At 35.7% G+C, this 6,776-nt stretch overlaps 1 non-coding gene across 1 annotated transcript; it reads right to left on the reverse strand.

Moving 5' to 3' along the window:
• Window positions 1-6,381: 6,381 nt before the first annotated feature.
• LOC112704679 (small nucleolar RNA R71) lies at window positions 6,382-6,485 on the reverse strand. The gene has a single exon (XR_003155292.1). It is a non-coding gene; the product is annotated as a small nucleolar RNA R71 (small nucleolar RNA).
• Between the last annotated feature and the right edge of the window lie 291 nt (window positions 6,486-6,776).

The raw sequence follows: 6,776 nt of genomic DNA on the forward strand, positions 1-6,776 counted from the left end.
TCAGCCAGAAAATACCTGAAATCACAGAAAAACACACAAACTCATAGTAAAGTCCAAAATTTGAATTTTGCATAAAAACTAATGAAAACATCCCTAAAAGTAGCTAGATCCTACTAAAAACTACCTAAAAACAATGCCAAAAAGTGTATAAATTATCCGCTCATCACAACACCAAGCTTAAATTGTTGCTTGTCCCCAATCAACTGAAAATCAAATAGGATAAAAAGAAGAGAATATAGTATGAATCTTAAAATATCAATGAATATTAGTTCTAACTAGATAAGCGGGACTTGTAGCTTTTTGCTTCTGAACAGTTTTGGCATCTCACTTTATCCTTTGAAGTTTAGAATGATTGCATCTATAGGAACTTAGAATTTCAGATAGTGTTATTGATTCTTCTAGTTAAGTATGTTAATTCTTGAACACAACTACTTTTATGAGTCTTGGCCGTGGCCCTAAGCACTTTGTCTTCCAGTATTACCACCGGATACATAAATGCCACAGACACATAACTGGATGAACATTTTCAGATTGTGACTCAGCTTTGCTAAAGTCCCCAGTTAGAGGTGTCCAGAGCTCTTAAGCACACTCTTTTTGCTTTGGATCTCGACTTTAACCACTCAGTCTCAAGCTGTTCACTTGGACCTGCATGCCACAAGCACATGGTTAGGGACAGCTTAATTTAGCCGCTTAGGCCTAGATTTTATTTTCTTGGGCCCTCCTATCCATTGATGCTCAAAGCCTTGGATCCTTTTTACCCTTGCCTTTTGGTTTGAAGGGCTATTGGCTTTTTCTGCTTGCTTTTTCTTTTTCTTTCTATTTTTTTTCTCCAAAATATTTTTTTCGCAAGCTTTGTTATTCACTGCTTTTTCTTGTTTCAAGAATCAATTTAATAATTTTTCAGATCATCAATAACATTTCTCTTGTTCATCATTCTTTCAAGAGCCAACAATTTTAACATTCATAGACAACAAGATAAAAAATATGCACTGTTCAAGCATTCATTCAGAAAATAAAAAGTATTGTCACCACATCAATATAATTAAACTAATTTCAAGGATGAATTTGAAACTCATGTACTTCTTGTTCTTTTGTATTAACAACATGTTTCATTTAAGAAAGGTGAAGGATTCATGGAATTATTCATAGCCTTAAGACATAGATACTAGACACTAATGATCATATAATAAAGACATAAACATAGACAAACATATAGCATAAAAACAAAAAAACAGAGAAATAAGAACAAGGAATAAGTCTACCATAGTGATGGTAGCGCCTTCTCCTTAAAGGACCAATGATGTTCTTGAGCTCTTCTATATCTCTTCTTGCCTTTGTTGCTCCTCCCTCATTGCTCTTTGATCTTCTCTAATCTCATGGAGAATGATGAAGTGCTCTTGATGTTCCACCCTTAGTTGGTCCATGTTATAACTCAAGTCTTCTAGAGACGTGTTGAGTTGTTCCCAATAGTTATTTGGAGGAAAATGCATCTTTTGAGGCATGTCAGGGATTCCTTGATGATGAGCTTCATCATGCGTCTCTTGAGATCCATGAATAAGCTCTCTTGTTTGCTCCATCCTCTTCTTAGTGATGGGCTTGTCCTCTTCAATGAGGATGTCTCCTTCTACGATAACTCCAGCTGAGTAGCATAGGTGGCAAATGAGATGAGGAAAAGCTAGCCTTGCCAAGATAGAGGGCTTTTCAGCTATTTTGTAGAATTCAAGAGAGATGACTTCATGAACTTCTACTTCCTCTCCAATCATGATGCTATGGATCATGATGGCCCGATCCACAATCACTCCAGATCGGTTGCTAGTGGGGATGATGGAGCGTTGGATGAACTCCAACCATCCTCTATCAATAGGCTTTAGGTCTAGTCTTCTTAATTGAAACCGGCTTGCCTTTTGAGTCTCTTTTCCATTGAGCTCCTTCAACACATATGTCCATAAGGACTTGGTCCAACCTTTGATCAAAGTTGACCCTTCTAGTGTAGGGGCGTGCATTTTCTTGCATCATAGGCAAGTTGAACGCCAACCTTACATTTTTCGGACTGAAATCTAAGCATTTTCCCTGAACCATTGTAAGATAATTCTTTGGATTCGGGTTCATACTTTGATCATAGTTCCTAGTGATCCATGCATTGGCATTGAACTCTTGAACCATTAGGATTTTGACTTGTTGAATGGGGTTGGTCAGAACTTCCCAAACTCTTCTTTGGATCTCATGTCGGATCTCCGGATACTCATTTTTCTTGAGCTTGAAAGGGACCTCAGGGATCACCTTCTTCTTGGCCACAACTTTATAGAAGTGGTCTTGATGGACCTTTGAGATGAATCTTTCCATTTCCCATGACTCAAAGGTGGAAGCTTTTGTCTTTCCTTTCCCTTTTCTAGAGGTTTTTCCGGCCTTAGGTGCCATAAGTGGTTATGGAAAAACAAAAAAGCTATGCTTTTACCATACTAAACTTAGAATATTTCTTGCCCTCGAGCAAGAGAAGAAAGAAGAGAAGAAAAAGAAGAAAAAAATAGAGGAGAGGGAGAGAGGTGTGTATTCGGCCAAGGGGGAGAAGAGAGGGTTATGTTGTGTGATAATGAAGAAGGATAGAGGGGTTTATATAGTGGAGGGAGAGGGGTTAAGATTCGGTGATGAGCGGATAATTTATACGCTTTTTGGCATTGTTTTTAGGTAGTTTTTAGTAAGTTCAAGCTACTTTTAGGGATGTTTTCATTAGTTTTTATGTTAAATTCACATTTCTAGACTTTACTACCAGTTTGTGTGTTTTTCTATGATTTCAGGAAATTTCTGGCTGAAATTGAGGGACTTGAGCAAAATTCTGATAGGAGGCTGACAAAGGACTGCTGATGTTGTTGGAATCTGACCTCCCTACACTCAAAATAAATTTTCTGGAGCTACAGAACTCCAAATGGCGCGCTCTTAACGGCTTTGGAAAGTAGACATCCAGAGCTTTCCAGCAATATATAATAGTCCATACTTTATTCGGGAATTGACGATGTAAACTGGTGCTCAACGCCAGTTCCATGCTGCTATCTGGAGTAAAACGCCAGAAACACGTCACGACCCGGAGTTGAACGCCCAAAACACGTTACAACTTGGCGTTCAACTCCAAAAGAAGCCTCAGCTCGTGGATAGATCAAGCTCAGCCCAAACACACACCAATTGGGCCCCGGAAGTGGATTTATGCATCAATTACTTACTCATGTAAACCCTAGTAGCTAGTCTAGTATAAATAGGATAATTTACTATTGTATTAGACATCTTTGGTCTCAGTTTTATTTTATTCTTCATCTGAGGAGACTATTGATCATGTTTTGGGGGCTGGCCAATCGGCCATGCCTGAACCTTTCACTTATGTATTTTCAACGGTGGAGTTTCTACACACCATAGATTAAAGGTGTGGAGCTGTGTTGTACCTCAAGTTTTAATGCAATTACTACTATTTCCTATTCAATTCTCTTTATTCCTATTCTAAGATATTCGTTGAACTTTAACTTGATGAATGTGATGATCCGTGACACTCATCATCATTCTCACCTATGAACGCGCGTGATTGACAACCACTTCCGTTCTACCTTAGGCCGGGCGCGTATCTCTTAGATTCCTTAAACAGAATCTTCGTGGTATAAGCTAGATTGATGGCGGCATTCATGAGAATCCGGAAAGTCTAAACCTTGTCTGTGGTATTTCGAGTAGGATTCTGGGATTGAATGACTGTGACGAGCTTCAAACTCCTGAAGGCTGGGCGTTAGTGACAGACGCAAAAGAATCAAGGGATTCTATTCCAACCAGATTAAGAACCGACAGATGATTAGCCGTGCTGTGACAGAGCATTTGGACCTTTTTCACTGAGAGGATGGGATGTAGCCATTGACGACAGTGATGCCCTACATACAGCTTGTCATAGGAAGGAATGAAAGAACTGGAAGGAAGAAGTAGGAAAGTAGAAAAAGAAAGGGAACAGTATCTCCATACGCCTATCTGAAATTCCCACCATTAATTTGCATAAGTATTTCTATCCTAATTTATTTATCTTTATTTTCTGTTTATTATTTATTATTATTCGAAAATCCATAATCAATTATTATCCGCCTGACTGAGATTTACAAGATGACCATAGCTTGCTTCATACCAACAATCTATGTGGGATCGACCCTTACTCACGTAAGGTTTATTACTTGGACGACCCAGTACACTTCCTGGTTAGTTGAACGGAGTTGTGTCCACACATAGCAAAGAGCTATTATAATTATTCCATACAACAACAAAGAATACAACATTGATGATCACAATTTCGTCCACCAAGTTTTTGGCGCCGTTGCCGGGGATTGTTGAGTTTGAACAACTGACGGTTCATCTTGTTGCTCAGATTAGGTAATTTTCTTTTCAAAATTTTTCAAAAATATTTTTCAAAATTTTCTTTTCTTTTTCGTTTTTCCAAAAATATTTTCGAAAAAAAAAATTAATTAATAAAAATCCAAAAAAATCATAAAATCATAAAAACCAAAAATATTTTGTGTTCTTGTTTGAGTCTTGAGTCAGTTTTTAAGTTTGGTGTCAATTGCATGTTTTAAAAATATATTTCTTGCACTTTTCGAAAATTCATGCATTCATGGTGTTCTTCATGATCTTCAAGTTGTTCTTGGTAAGTCTTCTTGTTTGATCTTGATGTTTTCTTGTTTTGTGTCTTTTATTGTTTTTCATATGGATTTTTGCATTCATAGTGTACATGCATTAAAGATTTCTAAGTTTAGTGTCTTGCATGCTTTTTTTGCATTAAAATTTTTTTCAAAAATAAGTTCTTGATGTTCATCATGATCTTCAAAGTGTTCTTGATGTTCATCTTGACATTCATAGTGTTCTTACATGCATCATGTGTTTTGATCCAAAATTTTCATGTTTTGGGTCATGTTTATGTTTTTTTTCTCTCTTCATTAAAAAAAAAATTTCAAAAATAAAAAAAGTTATCTTTTCCTTATTTCACTCTAAATTTTCGAAATTTTGGGTTGACTTGGTCAAAAATTTTTAAAATTAGTTGTTTCTTACAAGTCAAGTCAAAATTTTCAATTTTAAATAAAATCCTATCTTTTCAAAATCTTTTTCAAAAATCATATTTTTTCCATTTCCCTTTTTTTCGAAAACTCCAAAAATCTTTTTCAAAATATTTTCAAAATCTTTTTCTTATCTTTATATCATATTTTTGAAACTACACTAACAATTGATGTGATTGATTCAAAAATTTGAAGTTTGTTACTTTCTTGTTAAGAAAGGTTCAATCTTTAAATTCTAGAATCTTATCTTGTAGTTTCTTGTTAGTAAAGTAAATAATTTTAAATTTTTAAAAGATTAAATCTTTTTCAAACATATCTTATCTAACTTCTTATCTTCTTATCTTTTCAAATTTGATTTTAATATCTTTTTCAACTAACTAATTGACTTTTTGTTTGTTTCTTATCTTTTTCAAAACCAACTAACTACCTATCCCTCCCTAATTTTCGAAAATACTTCTCTCTTTTTCAAAAAAAATTCTTTTTAATTGTTTTAAATTTTAATTTTAATCATATCTTATCTTTAATTTTCGAAAATCACTAACCACTTTTTCAAAATTATTTTCGAAATTCTCTATCTCTCCTTCTATCTATTTATTTATATATTTACTAACACTTCTCTTCTCTTTGCTTTATCTCAAATCACTGCCCCTACCTTTACCCTTTATTCAGACTATTCATTCTTCCTCACTCCTATTCCATTTCTTCTTCTACTAACATAAAGGAATCTCTATACTGTGACATAGAGGATTCCTCTTTCTTTTCTTATTCTCTTCTTCCCTATATGAGCAGGAACAAGGAAAAAAACACTCTTGTTGAAGCTGATCCAGAACCTGAAAGGACTCTGAAGAGGAAACTAAGAGAAGCTAAATTACAACAATCCAAAAACAACCTTTCAGAAATTTTTGAACAAGAGAAGGAGATGGCAGCCGAAAATAATAATAATGCAAGGAGAATGCTGGGTGACTTTACTAAACCCACGTCTAAATTTGATGGAAGAAGCATCTCTATTCCTGCCATTGGAGCAAACAATTTTGAGCTGAAACCTCAGCTAGTTGCTTTAATGCAACAAAACTGCAAGTTTCATGGACTTCCATCTGAAGATCTTTATCAGTTTTTAACTGAGTTCTTGCAGATTTGTGAGACTGTAAAAACGAATAGAGTAGATCCTGAAGTCTATAGGCTCATGCTTTTCCCTTTTGTTGTAAGAGCCAGAGCTAGAACATGGTTGGATTCACAACCTAAAGATAGCCTGGACTCCTGGAAAAAGCTGGTCACGGCCTTCTTGGATAAATTCTTTCCTACTCAAAAGCTGAGCAAGCTTAGAGTGGATGTTCAAACCTTCAAGCAAAAGGATGGTGAATCCCTCTATGAAGCTTGGGAAAGATACAAGCAGTTGACCAAAAGGTGTCCATCTAACATGTTTTCAGAATGGACCATATTAGATATATTTCATTATGGTCTATCTGAGTTTTCGAAAATGTCACTGGACCATTCTGCAGGTGGATCCATTCACCTAAAGAAAACGCCTGCAGAAGCTCAAGAACTTATTGACATGGTTACAAATAACCAGTTCATGTACACTTCTGAGAGAAATTCCGTGAATAATGGGACGCCTCGGAGGAAGGGAGTTCTTGAAATTGATACTCTGAATGCCATATTGGCTCAGAATAAAGTGTTGACTCAGCAAGTCAACATGATCTCTCAAAGTCT

The sequence above is a fragment of the Arachis hypogaea genome, chromosome 7 (genome assembly GCF_003086295.3).
Source record: "Arachis hypogaea cultivar Tifrunner chromosome 7, arahy.Tifrunner.gnm2.J5K5, whole genome shotgun sequence".
In the NCBI taxonomy this organism is placed as follows: domain Eukaryota; kingdom Viridiplantae; phylum Streptophyta; class Magnoliopsida; order Fabales; family Fabaceae; genus Arachis; species Arachis hypogaea.